The sequence below is a fragment of the Natrix helvetica genome, assembly GCF_964273705.1.
Source record: "Natrix helvetica genome assembly, chromosome: 5".
In the NCBI taxonomy this organism is placed as follows: domain Eukaryota; kingdom Metazoa; phylum Chordata; class Lepidosauria; order Squamata; family Natricidae; genus Natrix; species Natrix helvetica.
This window is the reverse complement of record NC_138551.1, coordinates 73861199-73881732: the sequence shown is the minus strand read 5'-3', so window position 1 is coordinate 73881732 and position 20534 is coordinate 73861199. Positions and strand designations below refer to the sequence as shown.

General features: G+C 42.7%; 1 protein-coding gene across 3 annotated transcripts in view; it reads right to left on the bottom strand.

The window, feature by feature from the left end:
- Positions 1 to 20534, bottom strand: part of ADGRA1 (adhesion G protein-coupled receptor A1) — a 426992-nt gene that overhangs the window by 390859 nt on the left and 15599 nt on the right. Inside the window, exon 1 of one of the 3 annotated variants that reach the window (XM_081953903.1) lies at positions 15352 to 15393. The exons of the other annotated variants lie outside the window; for them this stretch is intronic. The gene's annotated coding sequence lies outside the window, so the exon portion shown is untranslated. Of the gene's footprint in view, positions 1 to 15351; positions 15394 to 20534 lie in introns of those variants that run through there. 3 annotated transcript variants of the gene reach the window in all.

Genomic DNA, 20534 nt, shown 5'->3' with positions numbered 1-20534 from the left:
GAATACAGTTTCTTGTCACGGCCACTGGGGGCAGCCAGGGAGGGCGGTTGTACCCATTGTCTCTGTATGACCTCCACAAAGAGGCCAGGGACCGGAACCAGCTCTAGTTGGGGAGCCTGAACATCAAACATGCTCGCATTAGGGTTTACTGGAACAGATTCTGAAGAGGCCTGGGGGGATCCACAGATGGCAAGACCCCAACTAGAGCTGGTTTCTTGTCACGGCCACTGGGGGCAGCCAGGGAGGCCGGTTGTACCCATTGTCTCTGTATGACCTCCACAAAGAGGCCAGGGACCGGAACCAGCTCTAGTTGGGGAGCCTGAACATCAAACATGCTCACATTAGGGTTTACTGGAACAGATTCTGAAGAGGCCTGCCCGACTTTGGGCTTAGTCCCTACCTGGGTCGTGTTCTTAGCCATGTGCAAGATGGGTTTGAAAAGGCTAGGCTTGACGAGCCCCAAGAATGCAGGGGCGTCCGGAGGAAGATCCTCGTCCTCCGAGAGCTCCTGCTCCTCCTGGTCTTGGCAGGACCCGTCTGACAGGAGGAGGCGCCTCCTGTCTGGGCTGGGAGGAACTCGGGCCGGCAGGCACCTGGTCACGCTTTTGCATGCCCTCAGCTATGGCCTGAGCGATGGCACGGGCGACCACAGCCTGCATGTGGGCGGAAAGCTCGGATTCCTGAGTTGACCTGCGGTCCTCTACGTAGGGGCCCCCAGCAGGAAGGGGTACTGCTGGATGAGGTTGTGAGTGAACCCACCCTGGTTGGGGCCCTCAGGCGGGGGCAGGCTTGGAGACCCAAGAAGGGGCCAGAGAGCCCGGCTCTGCCAGCGACCTATCAGGGGAGAGGTCCTGAGATTCCACCTCCTCCTCAATAACTGATAGGTGGTCCCCCCTTGGGACTGGAAGACTAACTGGCTCCATAGGGGGAGCAGGGTGAGGGGACCCCTTCGCTGCCTGACGTTGGGCCTTCTCGAATTGTTTATCGAGGGCCCGCTGTCTCCTCTCAGCGTCCTTGGTCGCTGCCATAGAGGGAGCCTTGTATGGATGGCTGCCCTGACTGGCCACCATGCCCTTCCTTGACCCCCTTCCCCTGCCTGTAGAGGGTCCCTTGCTAGGGGCCTGATAGAGGCCTGGTCTACTGTCCGAAGGGTCACATGGGCCAGGGTGCTCCATGGCCTAGTGCCACGACAGTGGGTGAGAGGCCAACAATCGGTGGAGACAGGAGGGCTGGAGACTCTGGTGGCAATAGCTGAAAAGAAACAATCAGGAACAGTAATGAGAAAAACACACAAAAAATAATGTAAAAAATAAAAATAAAAATGATGTTTCGGCTTTATTGCTTCAGCCACTCAGAGCGGAGGTGGATGGGTGGCCTGCAACCGAGGCTGCAAGGACAGGCAGAAAAGGCAGGGAGAGGCAGTCAGAAAAAAAACCCTTTTTAAAAGGGGCCTTCCTCCCTGTGCCAGTGTATGGCCACCAGGTGGCCAAGACACCAACGCCCTGTTGGGGTCGTTGTGGGTGGCAGTGGCCCAGCCAGAGGCCGGAACAGGGCCAACTGACCACCCTGCGGCCTTCTGCTGTAACGTGGCTGAGCAGAATGGCTGCAATGGAAAAAGGCGCGAATTTTGCCCTCCAAAATGGCCGCTGCTCCGGTACGAGGAAGACTGAGGGACAAGATGGCGGACGCGCTTAAGGGACGACCGCACACCTCCCTGTGGCAGCCTGCGCCCTGCTAAGGCAATAAAACCGTGCCCTAAAAAGTTGGCTTTTTCAGCAAGCTGGACTGGCCTGTTAATTTTATGTAATTTTAAAAATGTTATTGTCATATTAATTGGATTTGGTTTTTTGGATATTTATCTAATTTCCTTTTAACTTTTGTGATATGTGTTTTTTAATGTTGTACGCCGCCCTGAGTCCTTTGGGAGAAGGGCAGCATATAAATCCAATAAAACAAACAAACAAACAATAAGAAAACGCTTTTAAAATGCCGCCGGCAGCCGCCGGTAGCCTTGCCACTCGTGCCGCGCTGTTTAACCAAGTGGCGGCTCTCTGATGCTGTCCTGAGCGCAGCGCGGCAACAGAGCACCCACCACCAACATGCCTACCTCCGATTCTCACTGTAGTCAAAACGAAGCTGTAGAATAGCACAAGCTCTGCTGGGAGGAGCAGGGGGAAAGGATAGAAATAAGGAGTAAGGAAAAAGACAAAAATTGAGTGGAGAGTCCAAGCCTAAGGAAACATCAGCTGGAATTCGCAAAAACAGTACGAACGGGCAGACTGAGGAAAAATTCTGGGGCCAGACAACACCAGGAGGCGCGGCCAAGGAAAAAGATTCCTCAGTCCCAGGGCAAGCAGACTGATTTAACCCGTTGCTTCGACTCTCCAAGCAGTGCACAGGAAAACTGCATGAACACTTAACTTAACTTAACTTTATTGGATTTCTAGACCGCCCCTCTCTCAAAAGAGACTCAGGGCGGTGTACAGTCATATTAAAATAGTTAACAGTAAATATACATGTTATAAGTATACAATAAATAAATTAAACATAGGACTGGAGGAGGTAGTAGAAGTTCCCTGTACAATTTAGTTAAGTTAGATTTAAAAATTTTAAAAAATTTAAAAAAGGTAAAAACATTAACCTTAAAAGCTATCCCAAATAAAATATCCGCCAGGAGGTAAGAGTAGAACTATAAGTGGGCCAGGCTGGCTAGTCGGAACAGGTGAGTCTTAAGTTTTTGTCGGAAGGAGCGGAAGTCGGTAGTAGTTCTAATATCGGGGGGAGGTCATTCCAGAGGGTTGGGCCCATCACAGAGAAGGCTCTACTCCTAGGCGCCGCCCATTGGCATTGCTTGGTGGACGGCACCCGGAGGAGTCCCTCCCTGTGTGAGCGAATTGGTTGCAGGGATGTATGTGGTAGAATGCGATCCCGCAGGTAACTAGGCCCTGTGTCATGGAGCGCTTTGAAGATGGTGATCAACACCTTGAAACGCACCCGAAAAACCACAGGTAGCCAGTGCAGCTCGCGCAGGAAAGGTGTTATGTGGGAGTACCTAGTACTCCCCATGATGGCCCGCGCGGCCGCATTCTGAACTAGCTGTAGTCTTCGGGTACATCTCAAGGGGAGCCCCATGTAGAGAGCATTGCAGTAGTCCAGATGAGACGTCACCAGCGCATGAGTGACTGTGCGTAAGGCATCCCGGTCCAATAGGGGGCGCAATTGGCGCACCAGGCGAACCTGGTGGAACGCCCCCCTTGCCACGGCTGCCACATGGTCATCCATCGACAGCCGGATAATTGTTGGGAGGCCAAAGTCCAAACTAAAATCCATCATAAGGTATTAGATGGTTCCGCCCCAAGCGCCTGATGGAACCAGATAGGTTCCAGACGGAGCTTGGGCCACCTCCTGTGGACCTGACCCGCCCCCGAGTAGAGGACCTGGTGGACGCATGGAATAGTGCGACTACCGGGGCCCTTGACCGGGTGGCACCTTTGCGGCCTCTCCTGCGGCGACGAACCACCCTGGCCCCTTGGTTTACTGAGGAGCTAAGGGTGATGAAACGCCACAAGAGACGCCTAGAGAGTCATTGGAGATCCTCCCGTTCCGAATTTGACCGAGCACAGGCACGAGCCTATTTGAGGACGTACCTTGTGGCATTAAGAGCGGCCAAACGTCAACATTGCGCCGCTCTTATTGCGTCCGCAGATAACCGCCCTGACGCCCTGTTTTGGGTGACTCGCTCCCTCTTGTTTGAGAGACCGCGGGAAGCCCCTTTACAGGGCAGAGCAGAGGAGTTTGGGAAATATCTACAGGACAAAGTCGCTCAAATCCGGATGGGATGGGCCCCTTTCAGTGGTCCAGTAGAGACGCCCGTGGCGAGTCTTGAGGGACCGCTTTGGGAGGAGTTTGACTCGGTTGCCATCGAGGATTTGGACAGGTTGCGTGGACGTCTGCGACCCACCACATGTTTATTGGACCCGTGTCCCTCCTGGCTTGTACTGGCATCCTGGGAGGTTACGCGCGACTGGCTCCTGGGCCTAGTGAACGCCTCGTTGGGTGAGGGGTCTCTACCGGCCGCCTTGAAAGAGGCGGTGGTGAGGCCCCTGCTCAAGAAGCCTTCCCTGGACCCAACGGACCTAGTCAATTATCGTCCAGTCTCCAACCTTCCTTTTTTAGCGAAGGTTGTAGAGAGTGTGGTGGTACAGCAGTTCCCATGTCACCTGGAGGAATATGATTATCTAGACCCGCGCGAGTCCGGCTTCCGACCCGGCCACAGCACGGAGACGGCCTTGGTCGCATTGGTTGATGATCTCTGGAGGGCCAGAGATAGGGGTTGTTCCTCTATCCTGGTCCTATTAGATCTCTCGGCGGCGTTCGATACCATCGACCATGGTATCCTGTTGCACCGGCTGGGAGTCAGGGGCACCGTTTTATGGTGGTTTGGCTCCTACCTCTCTGACCGGACGCAACGTGTGTTGGCAGGGGAGCAGAGTTCGACCCGGAGGTCACTCACATGTGGAGTGCCACAGGGATCGGTGCTCTCGCCTCTCCTGTTCAACACATACATGAAACCGCTGGGCGAGATCATCCGTGGTTTTGGGGTGGGATATCATCTGTATGCTGATGATACTCAGCTATACATTTCCACCCCGAACCACCCCAATGAGGCCGTCGAAATGATGTCCCGGTGTTTGGAGGCCGTACGGGTCTGGATGGATGGCAATCGACTAAAACTCAACCCTTCCAAGACGGAGTGGCTGTGGCTTCCGGCCCCCCGGTTCAACCAGGTGCTTCCATCTCTGGCCATTGGGGGCGTGCAACTAGCCCCCATGGAACAGGTGCGCAATTTGGGCGTCCTCCTAGATGCCCGGCTGTCCATGGATGACCATGTAACAGCCGTGGCAAGGGGGGCGTTCCATCAGGTCCGCCTGATGCGCCAATTGCGCCCCTTATTGGACCGGGATGCCCTACGCACAGTCACCCATGCGCTAGTGACGTCTCGCCTGGACTACTGCAATGCTCTCTACATGGGGCTTCCCTTGAGATGCACTCGGAGACTACAGTTGGTCCAGAACGCGGCCGCGCGGGTGATTATGGGGAGGACTAGATACTCCCCTGTAACACCTCTCCTGCGCGAGCTGCACTGGCTTCCTGTGGTCTACCGAGTGCGTTTCAAGGTTTTGATTATGATCTTTAAAGCGCTTCATGGCACAGGACCTAGTTACATGCAGGATCGCATCCTGCCCCACACATCCCTACGACCAATTCGCTCACACAGAGAGGGACTTCTCCGGGTGCCGTCCGCCAAACAGTGTCGGGGGGCGACACCCAGGAGCAGAGCCTTCTCTGTGATGGGCCCAGCCCTGTGGAATGACCTCCCCCGTGACATCAGGATTACTTCCGATCTCCGCTCCTTCCGTGTACAGTTGAAGACCCACCTCTTTCAATTATCTGGCCTGGCTCAACCGTAATTTTTCTTATTCCTCCTGACTGTCTTTTTTAAATTTTAAATTTTAAATTTTAATTGTACATTGGGTTTTTACTATTGGGGTATGTTAATGGTGATTTTAATTGTCTAAATGTTGTAATTTGTTACCTCCTCCGTGCATGTATGTCTTTGTATATATGTATGTTTATGTGTTTGTACACATGTGTTATGTCTATATGTTCCATTGTACGCCGCCCCGAGTCCTGCCTGGAAAGGGAGCGGCTAATAAATTCAAATTTATTATTATTTATTATAAAAAAAGTTCACCAAATCCTTTTGGCTCTCCAATGCTCCTTTATCTCTTGCATGCACCCATTCTGTGCCTTATCCCTTTTGCCAACTAGAGTTCTCTCTCTCAATGTTCTTTATCACAGCAAGCATGAAAAAAAAAAACCAGAAAAAGTGCTTCCTTTTAGCTCTTAATTGATGCTAGACATTAAACCTTGTCAGTGGTGGGTTTCCAATTTTTTTCCTACCGGTTCACACACACGCGATAGTTCTGCGCATGAGCAGAAGTGTCCGGGTGGGTGGGCAGAGCCTTCCTCCGTTGCTACTACCAGTTCACCCGATCCAGGCCAAACCGGCAGCAACCCACCTCTGTCCCTTGTTATATATTCCACAAAAAGAAAATGCATTCAGAAATCTAAATGGAGAGGATCAAAATGGTGGTCATGGAAATGCCATATGCAGAATCCTGCAGAATGTCAAAGGACGAGTAACATATTTGTTGAGATTGCTGTATTTAAATATGTTCAACCCAAGTACAACACATAATAAAATAAATTTCTTAACCCATAGATATACAACTGCAGCATACCTTAACTGTAGCTTAGGTTTTGCCATCTTCCACCTTTATCTTTATGGCATCATTATCATTTGACTTTCAATGCTGTTTCTCTTGTTCCTATTTATCGATAAGATGGTATTGTGGGTGTTTTAAACAGTTTTATTTATTCTGTATAACTTGCTGTGCATTCTTTTATTGAAGCTGGGTTGAAATATGTTAAATAAATAATAAACCCTATACTAAAACTCTTTTCAACAGCTTTATTAAACAGCTTACCTAATTACCAGGAGGGATGTCTTCCACTACATCATTGTCTAATATTTATGTTACTTTCTACCAGACCAGTGGGTAACTTGACTGTTCCTAATAGCTTTGTCTAAAAGTAAATAAGAAGTAAGGAAAGAGAAATGCTTTGTCAGCAACCAATGGGTGGAAGTCACACCAGACCCTTGGACGAAACTGCTCACTCAGAAAGGAACAAACTACTGCAGGTAGGTACTTCCATAAAACAGGAGCACCTTCAAGAAGACAAATCTTCTGATTTTACTCCAAAATAATAATTATAAAATAATGACAATAGAAACCATTCTGTTGCCTTTGCCTAGGTTTAGTGAAAAGAGAAAAAAGAAATGTAATAATATCAACTGATTTTTTTTGTGTGTAGGAGCTTCCTGTATAAAAGTATATATCTACATAAGACGTTTTAACAGTGGAAGGAATGTGTAATAAAAAGAAAAAAGGTAATTGCTCTTCAAAGTGTCTTATGAAGATACAATAACATTATATTCATGATTCATGTTAAATATCCAAATTAAATCTGGTGCGTTATGAATCAAGACTTTTATCAGTTTGCGTTCAGAAATTACACAGTATTTTAACCTATTCATTTTCTATTATTATTTCAACTATATGTTCCCATCAATTTTTCATTACTGGTATATGATAATTTTTACAAATGTTCCAATTAATCACTTTGACAGCTATATCATTGCTTGGAATCAGTTTGTACAAACCTTTTGGATAAACTGAATATATGATCTACAAGGGAAGGGGACTAGGGTGGGAAGGGGGAAGGGAAGGAATAATAGTGTTGTGTTTTCTTCCATAGAGTAAGGTAAAGGTAAAGGTTCCCCTCGCACATATATGTTAGTCATTCCCGACTCTAGGGGGCGGTGGTCATCTCCGTTTGAAAGCCAAAGAGGCAGCACTGTCCGAAGACATCTCCATGGTCATGTCGCCAGCATGACTAAACACCAAAGGAGCACAGAACGCTGTTACCTTCCTACCAAAGCTGGCTCCTATTTTTCTACTTGCATTTTTTTACATGCTTTCCAACTGCTAGGTTGGCAGAAGCTGGGACAAGTAATAGGAGCTCACTCTGTTACGCGGTGCTAGGGATTCAAACCGCCGAACTGCCAACCTCTCTGATCAACAAGCTCAACATCTTAGCCACTGAGCCACCGTGTCCCTCCATAGATTAATTCTGCTGCAATTTCTTGAGTATTCCACTGATACCTAAACTAATCTAGATTAATACTATTATCATATCTTGGATGCCTTGATAAATTAGCTTATCAATATTTTACCTGCTCCGTTAAATTTCTTTCATTCCAGCCCACATCTTGAGTTTAAATTCAGCTACATACTCCAGCACTGAAAGATTACACTGCCTAAACATCCTTCCTTCCTACCCAAAATCACTTTAATCACTAAAACAACTTTAAACAGCTAACAGTTGCCAGTTAACTGACCGTATCCCTAAAATTATCACTCAGGCATTCAAATCTGGGCTGTTCTGAATCCAAACAAGAGTTTCCCAATTTAAAACTTGTTCTATCGTTGGTCCAATTATAAATCATCTGCACGACTGATTAATGGACAAATCTTCTAAGGTTCACGTATTTTCACACTGAGTAAAGAATTCTATAAATTTGCTTAGATTCCCACCATATTTGACTGTCAGAAAAAGCGGGCACTCAGTGTCTAGTGCCTATGATGGTTGCAGCTGCACTAGACAACTGGGACTTTGTCATCAGAAATATGCCTGCCTGGGGTGATACATCTGCAGGGCTGCTTAGTTCATTTTCTGAGATAAATGGTCTACTTGGGTTTTTATTCAGTTTTGATACTGAACAAGGGGACCTAATAATTGTTAATCGAGATGCCAAAGGGCACTTGCTCTTGATCTCTAGGCAGTGACTCTCTTCCCATTGCAAAAGGAATACTGATTAAGCAATCAATATGTCAAGTTTCCTGATCAGGACACAGCTGAATAAATAATGTATTTCTCAACACTTTGGGTCTTAGTTCAATTCCTTGGCTTGATTTATCAGAAAGCTCAGTTATAGCTTGGCAAGATTAAAATCGTTATTGCAGATCAGAATAAAGCTAACCAACTGACTGCCAATGAGATGCTACAAATTATTTTTTTTTTAGCCTTGTGGGATTAAACTTGAGGCTTGTTCCTCCCACCCTTCCAAATTAATGGATACCTGGCACAATATTTGGTAGTTGTTGAGTGTTTACATAATGCCCATCTCTAACCTATCAATAGTTTTCCCATTTAAACCTTCACGAGTTCAGTCTTGCCCCAAATGTAAATTTAGTTTGTGTTCTCTGCATAACGCACTTATTAGCTTCCAACTCAATTTGTTGTCTCACAATATAAGCACTTTAACTGTGTAACCAAACTTCTTGTTCAATATTTGACACTGATACCCTTTCAGTCTCATCTGAAATCTTACATATCATGTTTCCAAAAATACTATTCAACTTACTTAAACAATAATTGCAAAATCCCTAGTATCTGATTCTGCATACGTACTCCACTAGTATGTTTTCTGTACTTCCCATCTGAGAATGTATATGTGTATATTTTGTCCTCAATTCCTCCACATTAGCAAAGGTATTCTCCATTAAATCATCTTTTGTTTATTTTATGACAGCACAATACTCTAAGCACTAACTAGATTTCTATCTGGTGCCTCCTGGAACATTTACATGTACAGCTACTGTGGTTGGCTAAAATGCTTTTAAAATAATAAAGTCTGGCAATCAAGTCCTTATGGAATTTCAAAGCCTTTGCAAGAAATCAATATCCTGGAGCTACAATAAACTAAAAATGTAGTTTGGTTAATCTAAGTGTTCCCCCACCGTTGTGCAAATAGCTTTTGCAACTCTCTTAAAATGATACTGTCTGCCTAATATGCCTTCATTTCTGGAGCACATATATTTTGCATTCACATCTTAGAACAATTTGCTAGAACAGAGAAACTAATGAGAATTCTGCTATTCACAGTAAGTTAACTCCCACTTTAGAATTCAACAGAAATTTAAGATAAAGTGATTGGAAAGTACTGCTTCAAAAGTGTTGTTACTGACCAAAAGTTAGATTATTTAGAATTTAGGATATTAAAACCTCTGAAATAGCTTCAAAAGTTTAAAAATATATTATACATTCAAGAAATTCTAAAAAAACTAACTCTATTTTGAGAATAATAAGGAATATTATTATTCTCTCTATCTAATTATAAACATATACATATATCCGTCTTGATGATGATAATGATAATGACAACGAATAAGACATACAGTATGGAAAGTCTCTACAGAAATATTCAGTGGAACATCTAGTTGAAATAACTATCTTATGCTCTACACCAGTGATGGCGAATGTTTTTCTGCTCAGGTGCCAAAAGGGCGCACGTGCATGCGTGCCCACACTCATAATGCAATGCCCTCCCACACACATGGATGCACAGCCCCCCTGCACTTCTCCCCCGCTCACGTGCACAGGCCTCACTGAAGCCTCTGGACTTCTGGTAGGCCCCTTGGGCCATTTTTTGCCCTCCCCAGACTTCAGCAAAGCCTACGGAGCCTCTGGATGGTGAAAAACGGGTCCAATGGTCCTCCCTGGTAAAGCCTGGGGAGGGCAAAAAATGGCCCAATGGGCCTACCAGAAGTTTGGAAACAAACTTTCAGTAGGCCTGTTGGGCCAGTTTTTCGTCATCCACAGACTCTGGAGGCTTTCCGGAAGCCTGGGGAGGTCAAAAATGGCCTCCCCCTGCTCTCCGTAAGGCCAAGAATCAGCTGGCCAGTGGGCGCATGCGCTTTCTAGCTGACATAGGGCAATGCTTCATGGGCCCTCAGATATAGTTCCGCGTGCCACCTGTGGCACGTGTGCCATAGGTTCAACATCATGGCTCTATAATGCTAGGAATATGTGATAGAATGATTAACAGAGGATGGGATGAAAGAGAAGGAAGGAAGATGGTTAAGGGAAGAAACTGGGCGAAGATAGAATAAATTGTTAAATCCAGGGGAGAAAGGAAAAGAGATCAAAGTAACTCTGCCTTAACAATATTAGGTGAAACCTGTGTGGAACAGTTACTTTGGTAAGCTTTCAAGATTCTGTTACGTTATCAACTGGGCATAATGGGTTGCCCCAACTAGCAGCCTGGCCCCCAGATTTTAAATTAATTATAACTTCTAAATTCAAACTGACCCATGCAGTATATTGCAATAGTCCAGTTGTCGGTCATCAGAATGTGAGTAGTCAGAGGATCCTAGATTAGTGTACCACCTACCGTATTTTTCAGAGTATAAGACGCACCTTTTTCCCTCAAAAAAGAGGCTGAAAATCTGGGTGCATCTTATACACTGAATCCAGCATTTTTTGCCTCCTGAAAGCACGCCCCCTTCCCCAAAATGGTCGTGCATAGCTTGTAGGAGGCTTTCAGAGAGCTCCTGGGGGCTGGGGAGGGCAGAAATGAGCAGAAAATGGGCCGTTTTTTGCTCAATTCCCCCCCCCCCCGCAGCACCCAGGACCATTCTATAAGCTTCCTATTGCACTTTTTTGACAAGAAAGGGCCCGTTTTCGCAAAAAACAGGCTTTTGCTCGTATTCCCCCCCACCCGAACATTCTACAAGCCTCCTAAGGGCTATTCATGCCCTTTTTTAAAAAAAAAAATGGACCCGTTTTCGTGAAAAATAGGGCATTTGGGGGAGGTTTGCAGAGTGCAAAAACTTTTTTTTTAATTTGCCTCTTCAAAACCTTGGTGTGTCTTATACTCTGGTGCATCTTATACTCTGAAAAATACACTATATTGATGTTCTGCTGCTGCTATTGCCACTGTATAGGTTCAAACCTGAGCTCATATAAGTGCTTGGTCATACTCCATTTTGGTTTAACATTTTCATCACTCAAAAGAGTAGCATTATCTCCTCCAATGCCTCAGAAAACCAGGAAGATGATTGGCAATTGGAAAGAGGTCACATGGGACAATCTTGTCAAATATGTTAGTGACCCCTGTATTCCACAGACTGATCAAGTGAGAAACAGAATTGTCTTCCAAAATGACAGGAAAATCCCCAAGCATAAATTTGAAAACACTCTAATTCCATCAAGCACAAGCACATCAGGCATCTTATAATAGGTTCTCAATCTCCACAGAGTGGCAATGACCCAGAGTTAAATCAGAAAATGATAATATATCCAGTTCATGTCTCATCTGCCTTAAAATAAAAAATGGATCAAACTTGCAGTCACTGCAAATATTTGTGACAAATCTATAGAGCCTATGAATTCACAAACCACTCTGGAATAAATTCTGGAATAAACAAACATGGATGCTAATTTTCTACCCCAGCCCTTGGTAACAAGTGATCACTATCCAGCAACAGCCCTAGCTTGCCTTTGCAGCCCTAGTGATCCAAGTGATCCTGTGCCTGCCCTTTCATAACCTCTGGAGGTTGCAGAGAGCTGAATGGAGGACAGCAGGTTTCAACTGATAAGACAGAGTGGCTATGCATATGCAGAGCCTCAGGATCAGAAGGTTTATCATCTTTAGTTCTGGATGGGGTGGCACTACTCCAGATAGACCTGTACACAAATTGGGGGTTTTCCTAGACTTGAGGCTCCTGCTTGAAATACATGGTAGACTTTCATTTACTTGCTGCTGTTGATACCAAGGTGCTGCCCATCTGGCCATCAGGCAACTGGTTTAGAATAAGAAATCTGTACTGATACATGATTGGCTAACTACTACAAAAGCAAAATAAACTAGCATTTTTCTTCTTGGAAAAATAAAAGTATTAGCAAAAGAAAACAAGTCCCACAAGGGAAGCAAAAAAGTCCTCACATCTTGCTGCCTTATTTATGTCACAAAACACTCAGCAGCACAAAATGAAAGAGAAGAATCATGAGTGATGTACATATTCTTTGCTAATCACAATAGTCCTGACATTTCATTGATGATACAGGAGACACTATTTAGCCTACTGAAAGTTTACAAAAACATCTGGTAATCAAAGTCAGCAAGCGGAAGTCTACCATGCTGAAGGACTGGGTCATTTGATGCCATTGTCAGATGTAGTGGGTGATTTTCTGGGAACCCTAGGTAATACTAACTTGAATTCAGCTTGAATTCAAGATGTTGCAGCTTTTTTGTATCTCTTCCTCCCGATTCTCTCACTTAATCCTTTGTTTGCTAACGAAGTTGGTTATCTTGTCAATCCTTTCCATTATGTCTTCTACTTCTGCCTTAAAAGACCTTTCTGCAGCTCTCGACCTTTTTCAACTTCACCCAGCATTTTATGTATTTATGTATTATTTATTAAATTTATATGCCATCCATCTTGCTTTCCAGAGCAACTGGTTCCTTATAATAGCACTGCCACTGGCACAAGATCAGACATACTTCTAAAATTAACTTCCTCCTCTTTTGACTAGCAAATCTTAAGCTGTCCCTCCTTATGAGTAGCCCCTTCCTGTCAGTAGTATATCTTTTCCAGTTATAGATTGTTTGAGTGAGCCTTTTTATAGGAAGGAGCAGATTGCATGTGTCTTGCTAGCCCTAGATTAGGGGTAGGGAGGGGAAGAGATTGGGCAAAACAGGAGAAATCTTAAAAGGGATTACCCTGAACCTTAGTATATGTGTCATAGTATTTATGTGTGTTTAGTGAGTTAAACCCATTTTCCTTCAGTAAAGTTGGTGTAAAAAAGGAGAAGGTTAAATTGCAGGATGTAGGCAATAACAACTAAGATCTTTCCTGCTGGGCTTTCTGGCAGAAGTTAGATAATAGAACAGGGGTCAGAATGCAGAGAAAATAAGCTGATTTGGGGAAGAGTCAGAAAATTCAGAACTGTAGGAAAACCAAAAGTTTGGATGTGGTAACAAAAAGAGAAAAAGTGAAGGCTTGCTCAGGGACAGGGGTGCTCAAGGAATTCAGCAATGCCAAAAAGATTATAACAGTCCATCTTTTTGAGGAGGTCTGGCACTGGAAGAAGATAAGTTCAGAAAAGAAGATTGGAAATCTAACTGCAATTGCTGAGAAAGTAATCTTGAGGAAGACACCAGCCAAGTAAGAGAAATCCCAAAGTAGGAGTGGAATTTCTTTAGACTTGATCACAACCACACCAATTCTCTTTGGGACAATAGCAAGGAGTTGGGAGGCACATTCAGAATTGTAAGATGCTATTACTGTAACCCTGTAATAAAAGTAGTTTTAGTATTCTTGACCTTGGTGTTCAAATGAGGTCTATCTTGAAGGGCTGATACTAATGTTTGAAGAAACAATTATGAATCCAGGAACCAACAGAGAAGCTATGACAGGTAACTCCTAATCACAATCATTCATTTAACGAAAGTTCAACTGCCTCCCAAAAAATGATTTATCACCTGTCCTCAAAGTTATGGTCCTTGCACCATCCTGGCTGTCATATGATAACAATTTGAATGCTTAGAAAGTAGCTCACATTTAGGACTGGTTGCAGTGTCCTGCTACTTCTTAATCATGATTTGCGACAAGCTATGTGGCCTAGAGAAGCTGGATTTGTTTAATGACTGTGGTGATTTTCTTAATCACTGTGGTGGAAATGGTTGTAACACTGGATTTCAACATATGATGATTTGCTTAACTACAAAGGACTGGGTGATTGAATACGCACTATATTTTAGAAAGGAGATAAGTTAATGTCTTGTATAAGGGAAAGGACAGACTGGGATACTGACTAACTAGTTCAAAAATTTATAGCATGCTAAAGTGTGCTATATCATTAATATGTCTGCATATTGTTTTGGTCCGTAAGAAGCTCACAATGATGGGTAGTTTTGTCCCACTGAAAGATGCAGATCAGAAGGAAACTGCTCCTTAGAGCTCCACTGCTGGCAAGAAACCCTGAGACAGATCCAGTTTGGGAATTACCTCAGGAATCAGCATTAAATTCAGCCTGGCTTCTGCCTTACAACAGGGCCTTATATAAGCAGCAGCTATGACACCACCAGTACACACAGGACACCTAATTAGAAAAATTAATTCACCCAAAGAAGCAAGATGATCTTATTTGGGAAAAGAAGGTTTGGGAGATCAAAAATGTCCCCCAAAAAGCAGCTGATTTGAAAACCAAAGGAGACAAGGAACTTCCCTCTATTATTTTAAAATTGAAACAAAACCAGATGCATTTAAAACTCAAATTCGTTAGAGTTATGGTGTTAGCTCGAGGCAGGAATCTCTAACTCCCACAGCTACAGGCACAGCCCCGCAGTAAATCCAATATAGTCCCAGGATCATTGCAGCAATTTCTGACCTTCTTTTTTGGGCCTCTTCCCAACAGCAGCCAGATTTAGAATGACTTCCTCAGTCTCCCATGTGTATCTTAAATATTTCATTCTCTGCTCCTAATCTCCAACCCTCAGAAGAGTGTTTCTCAACCGTGGCCATTTTAAGATATATGGACTTCAACTCCCAGAAGTCTTTAAATGATTAAGGCTGAGAAATACTGCCTCAGGTTATCCCTCCCAACCTCAGCCAAGAGTTGCTTCCACATGAATGGTCCCTGGTATTTCCCGAGCAGGAAAATCCAGACTAACTGCAACAGGAAAAGTAGCACTCCAAGCATTGTGCCCAGCACAGCACAGACGACTTGAAACAGTGCCATTGAATATCAGCACATTTCCCTTTGTACACAGGTTTTGTTCCAATTTTCAAACATTCAAAAGTGTTTTGAATAAAAACACACAAAGCCCATTTGAATGCTTAGCAGAATTCCAGATGTTTGTATCTGAATAATTTTTACCTTTTGGTTGTTGCTGTTCCTTCAAATTCATCTTGGACAAATTTGTGTGTTTCTCAACCTTGGCCACTTGATGTATGAACTTCTGTTCCCAAAATTCCCCCACCAGCATGGATGGATGGGGAATTCTGGGAATTGAAGTCCATACATTTTCAAGTAACCAAGGTTGAAAAAACACTGGTCTATCTAATTTCCTTGGCAATATTTTCAAAAGAAGTTTGCTCTTTCCTTCTTCCTAGGACTGAGAGTATGCCTTTGTGCCTAAGGCTTGACTAAAACAATCACCTAGTTTCTAGTCTGGTGCCCTTAACCAGAACCCCAAACTGTTTTTTATTTGTAGCTGGGAAAAAGAAGGAAAAATAGAGGCAACAAGCTGGGAACTTATACTTGTCTTACCACTTTCCCAAATATAATTTATTTTCATGACATAACAGGCACATCTGCTGTATGAATTCTGCTAAATGATAAATTATGCCTCCTAAAAAAAATAGCACAACTTATGCACAGGTTACTTTGGAAACAATTATGCCAAATTTTGTTTTAAAAATGTTCATCTTTCAGGCATTAAAGAAAAAAAATATAATAGGCATTCTAATCAGCACACTTTGGTCCATCTACTGAAAACATTTACCTCTCTTTGGTACACCAAAATTTGCAATATAGATACACAAAGCTCTTATTAGTCCAGTGTTTTGCAAACTTGGCAATTTTAAGATGCATAGACTTCAATATCCAGAATTCCCTAGCTAGATAGTATTCTCAAAAGTAAACTTTTCCTCCTAACAAGAATAAAGAACATGCAGAAAGGAAAAAAATAATATGTTCAGCAACAGTAACTTTCTACACCAGTGATGGCGAACCTATGAAAAGAGGGTGAAAAGACCCCCCCCCCCGGAGCCACTTCGGAGGCTTCAGGAGCTTCCCTGAAGCCTCCGGAGCGCAAAAAAATGGCCTTACGGGCAAACCGGAAGTTCGGGAACAGACTTCCGGTTTGCTCAGAGGGTCATTTTGACTGCTCCAGAGGCTTCAGGGAAGCGTCCTAAGGTCCCTCAAGCCTTCGGAGCACTCAAACGACCCTCCGAGCACACCGGAAGTCACTTAGGAGGTTCCTTTTGACTGTTCCGGAGGCTTCAGGGAAGCGACCTGAAGGTCCTTCAAGCCTCCGGGGGGGGGGGAGGGCAGGAGAGGCTGTTTTCGCCCTCCCCAGACTCCTATAAAGCTTCTGAAGCCTGGGGAGGGCAAAAAAAGCATGCAAAAAATGTAGTGCACGCATGCACACTGGGAGGGTCACGGATTGCATTATGGGTGCGGAGCACCTGCACACTACCCCCCTGCGCTCCCCTCACTTATGGCACGTGAGCCAAAAAAGGTTCGTCATCACTGTTCTACACCATTCCTAATGATCCAGTTTGGCTGTTTCAGAGCTTTGATCTTCTAAGCCATGTACCAGGTATTGCATATATCAGTAATTTGGTTCATTTTTTTTTTAGGGAAAGTGTGTTTTCAATTTGTCTTACAATCTTTAACTAGAAAATAAACAAATAAGTGGTCCTTGTTATAGTTAAAATTTAGCCTGATTATTTATTGGTTGTACAATAATGTGCTTGTCAACCTATTAGGGAATGTACAATGTGTGTACTGTTACATTTCCTGAAGATTCTACCAAAATTGTATCACTTACACCAAACCCATGTGCCCAGTGTTTGCACATTCAAAACAAACAACAAAAATACTGCAGTTTTTAAATGTAAAGAGAATATGTATGTAGGTATAGAGCAGTGATGGCGAACCTTTTTTGGCCTGCATGCCATAGGGGGGAGTGCAGGGGGGTCATGCACGGGCGTGGCACACCCATAATGCAACGTGTGACCCCCCAGTGCATATGCGTGCATAAGAGGCGTGACCCCCCCCCCATATTTCCATGCTTTTTTTGCCCTCCCCAGGCTACAGAGGCTTTGTAGGAGCCTGGGGAGGGTGAAAACAGCCTACCCCCCCCGGAGGCCTCTGGAGGCTTCAGGAACCTTCAGGAGGCTTCCCTAAAGCCTCCGAAGGGCAAAAAACGGAGGATCGGGTTAAGTTCTCCGGAGGCTTCAGGGACCTTGGAATAAAAAGGACCCTCCCAGCAAACCAGAAGTCACTTCCGGATTGCTCGTAGGGTGGTTTTTAGTCCTCCGGAGGCTTCAGGGAAGCCTCCTGAAGGTCCTTGAAACCTGTGGAGGGCTTAAACTGACCCTCCGAGCAAACCGGAAGTCCGGTCCCGACCTTCCAGTTTGCCCATAGGGCCTGTTTTTTTGCGCTCCGGAGGCTTCTGGGAAGCTCCTGAAGCCTCCGGAGTGGCTCTCGGGGGGGGGCTCTTTTCACCCTCCCCAGGCTCCTATAAAGCCTCTGGAGCCTGGGGAGGGCAAAAAATGGCTTTAAAAAAATGCTGAACTCAGCTGGCCAGGGCGCACATACGCGCTGGCCCGCTGACAGGGCAACACCTTGCGTGACCTGACAAATGGCTACGTGTGCCATCCCGAGTAATTAGCATACAAATGAGTGTTAGTTCTGTGTAATGGTAAAGCTCCAGGCTAGAAACCTGGTAGACCATGAGTTCTAGCCCTATCTTAGGTAGTTGACTTTAGGCCAAGTCCTCTCTTACAATTCTAGAAATAGCTTGCACACACAGACAGACACACATACAAAGTACACAATGCAAAACCACAGTATGGAATCATGTTCTTACTAAGAATTTGCAATTTAAATAGGTATTTGCAATACATTTCAAATTCAAAACCTTGATCTTGAGTAGAAACTACTGTTCCAAGCACAAAACAGGAGCTTGAAATAAAACATTTTGAAGTATTTCAAATTCTAAATGGGATGTTTTAAATTCAAGCTGGTTCAAATTGGTTTTGCATATCTATTTAGTTAAGCTAATATTACATTGCTTATTTCACAACTGATATTATAATTGAAGGGGGAAAATTCACCAAACAAATAAATACCGAAGTTTCAAATCTATACAGCTATGGGAGTAAGCCCAACTGAAATCAACTAGACTTACTTCTAAGCAGATAAATCTCATTTTTTATTTAAAGTGTATTCTCACTGACAATAATTTACTATTTTTTCAATCACACAACTTCTATCAGAAGAATCTAACATTTTCATAAATGTTAAATCAAAGTGAAGGGCTTTTCTTTCTATAATGCTTTGGAATGTTAAGTCTTTAAACCAATTAAAGGATATTACATATTCATGCCATTTTATATCCTTTTAATAAAAGGTACAGTATATCAAAAATGGGTAAAGCCTATAACAATATTACTAAGCATCTGGACAGATTTCAAAGAGCTTTATCTACATATAATGAGTCTTCGACTAGACATGTCTTTATCCTGATGTACCCTTTAAAGTTTCAACTATTCAGCATATTTTATACATAAATCAATGTGACTGAATTAATATAGTCAATACACTAATATTGGAAATAGGTGCCTTTGAACTCAAAATAGTCATTTTAGAATTTAGCCATTCAACTTCCTTAGAGAATATAAAAAATCTCATTACACGAAACTATAGTTCCTGGCTTAGGGGAAATAAAAGTAACAGGGAAAAATAAAGTCAATAAAATATTCAGCCAACTAGCATTCAACCAGAATTCAGCAATCCTGTTCTGAAACTTCTGTTATCTTCGTGCTTGGTGAGATTCTTGGTGTCTCTTGTCTTTACACAACCCCAATTTACACTTTGAGTTTTTTCTATTTAAACAAAATCAAAAATTATTATTAAAAATCAAAAAGAACAAAGGCAATTCACACATTCAGTGAAGAGCCCTGACTCAGAAACATATACTAATTTTTCTTCAGGAGTAAAGTAACTTTGACTAGTTAGACATGATATAATTTCATAGAAGATTACCTAAGTCTTAGACTGAAGAGGTCTGTTTTACATTGGCTAACATAAAATGATGCACAGAGCAAATTAACAAGATGAACATTAAAGATAATTAGAACTGAAGCACATAATTCTAATAACTGCAGTGCTAGATATAAAAACAAATAACTGCATTAACCTTAATTCTTACTTTATTAACTTGATTTGTCTCTTATTCTCCATTTCATTAAAAATGTAAAGCTAAATTACTCTTTCTTACCAGTTTTTTTTTTACTTTCTTGCTATTAAGAAAAGCATTACTTTACACTTTATTATGGATTTTTCCGCTGGTCTATTAAATATATATATAATAAAATATTGAACGACTAAAGTTCTAAGAAAAAAAAATAAGTGACTCAACCAACATAGACTGAGGCATGAATAATGAAATGTGACAAGCATAGCTCAAAATAATGCAGATTATCACAATAACAATCTGAATAAATTAATGGGCTATTTAATAAAATTCATGGATTTTCTGATCATATGGTAATATATTGCCTCTCAGCTATAATTATTTTATTTTTGTAAAAATAAATACTTCTCTCAAATGGTTGCTGCAGCTTATGAATAAATTCCTAAATATTATATTTATTATTTGTTATTATTTATAAAATTTATTGGCCACCCATCTTAGCACAACGTATCTCAGGGAGCCTTATAGTTACATATACAGTTAAAACAAAGTTAAAATCAGACATTAAAACCAAGGAGACACAGAGGATGAGGGCTCCTTCTTTCTCAATTTATTATAACTTTCTAAGTCAAATTCATATTGATCTAAATAGTCATGGAAAATAATAAGTATGTTTAGAACATTATGATTGAAAGATTGACAGATTTACAAGAATCTCTATGTTAATTCTTATATAAGCTACTGAAAATGTTTTTAAAGGTTTTCCCCATATTGAAGCATCTGGGCAGAAAAAATGTATAAATACAGTATCATAAACCAGGTTAAACCTGGTTAATAGATACTGATTCTTTCAAAATATATATTAAACTTTCCATTTAGTACCTCAGTATTAAATAATAGGAGCATTAGAAATAGTAAGGCCTTGATGTTCAGTTGCTAACCTCTTTTCAGAAAAAGTCTATTTTAAAAAAAAGCAAACAGTTTTTCATTTCTTTCTTCTTTAGAAGAGTGCCTATTAATATATCAAATTTTGTTTAAAATGTTTTTAGTACTGGAAAGCAAATTACACTTATATTGTTTGAAACTGCATTTTTAATCAGTATATGTGGCATTTAAATTAAATCAATTTTAC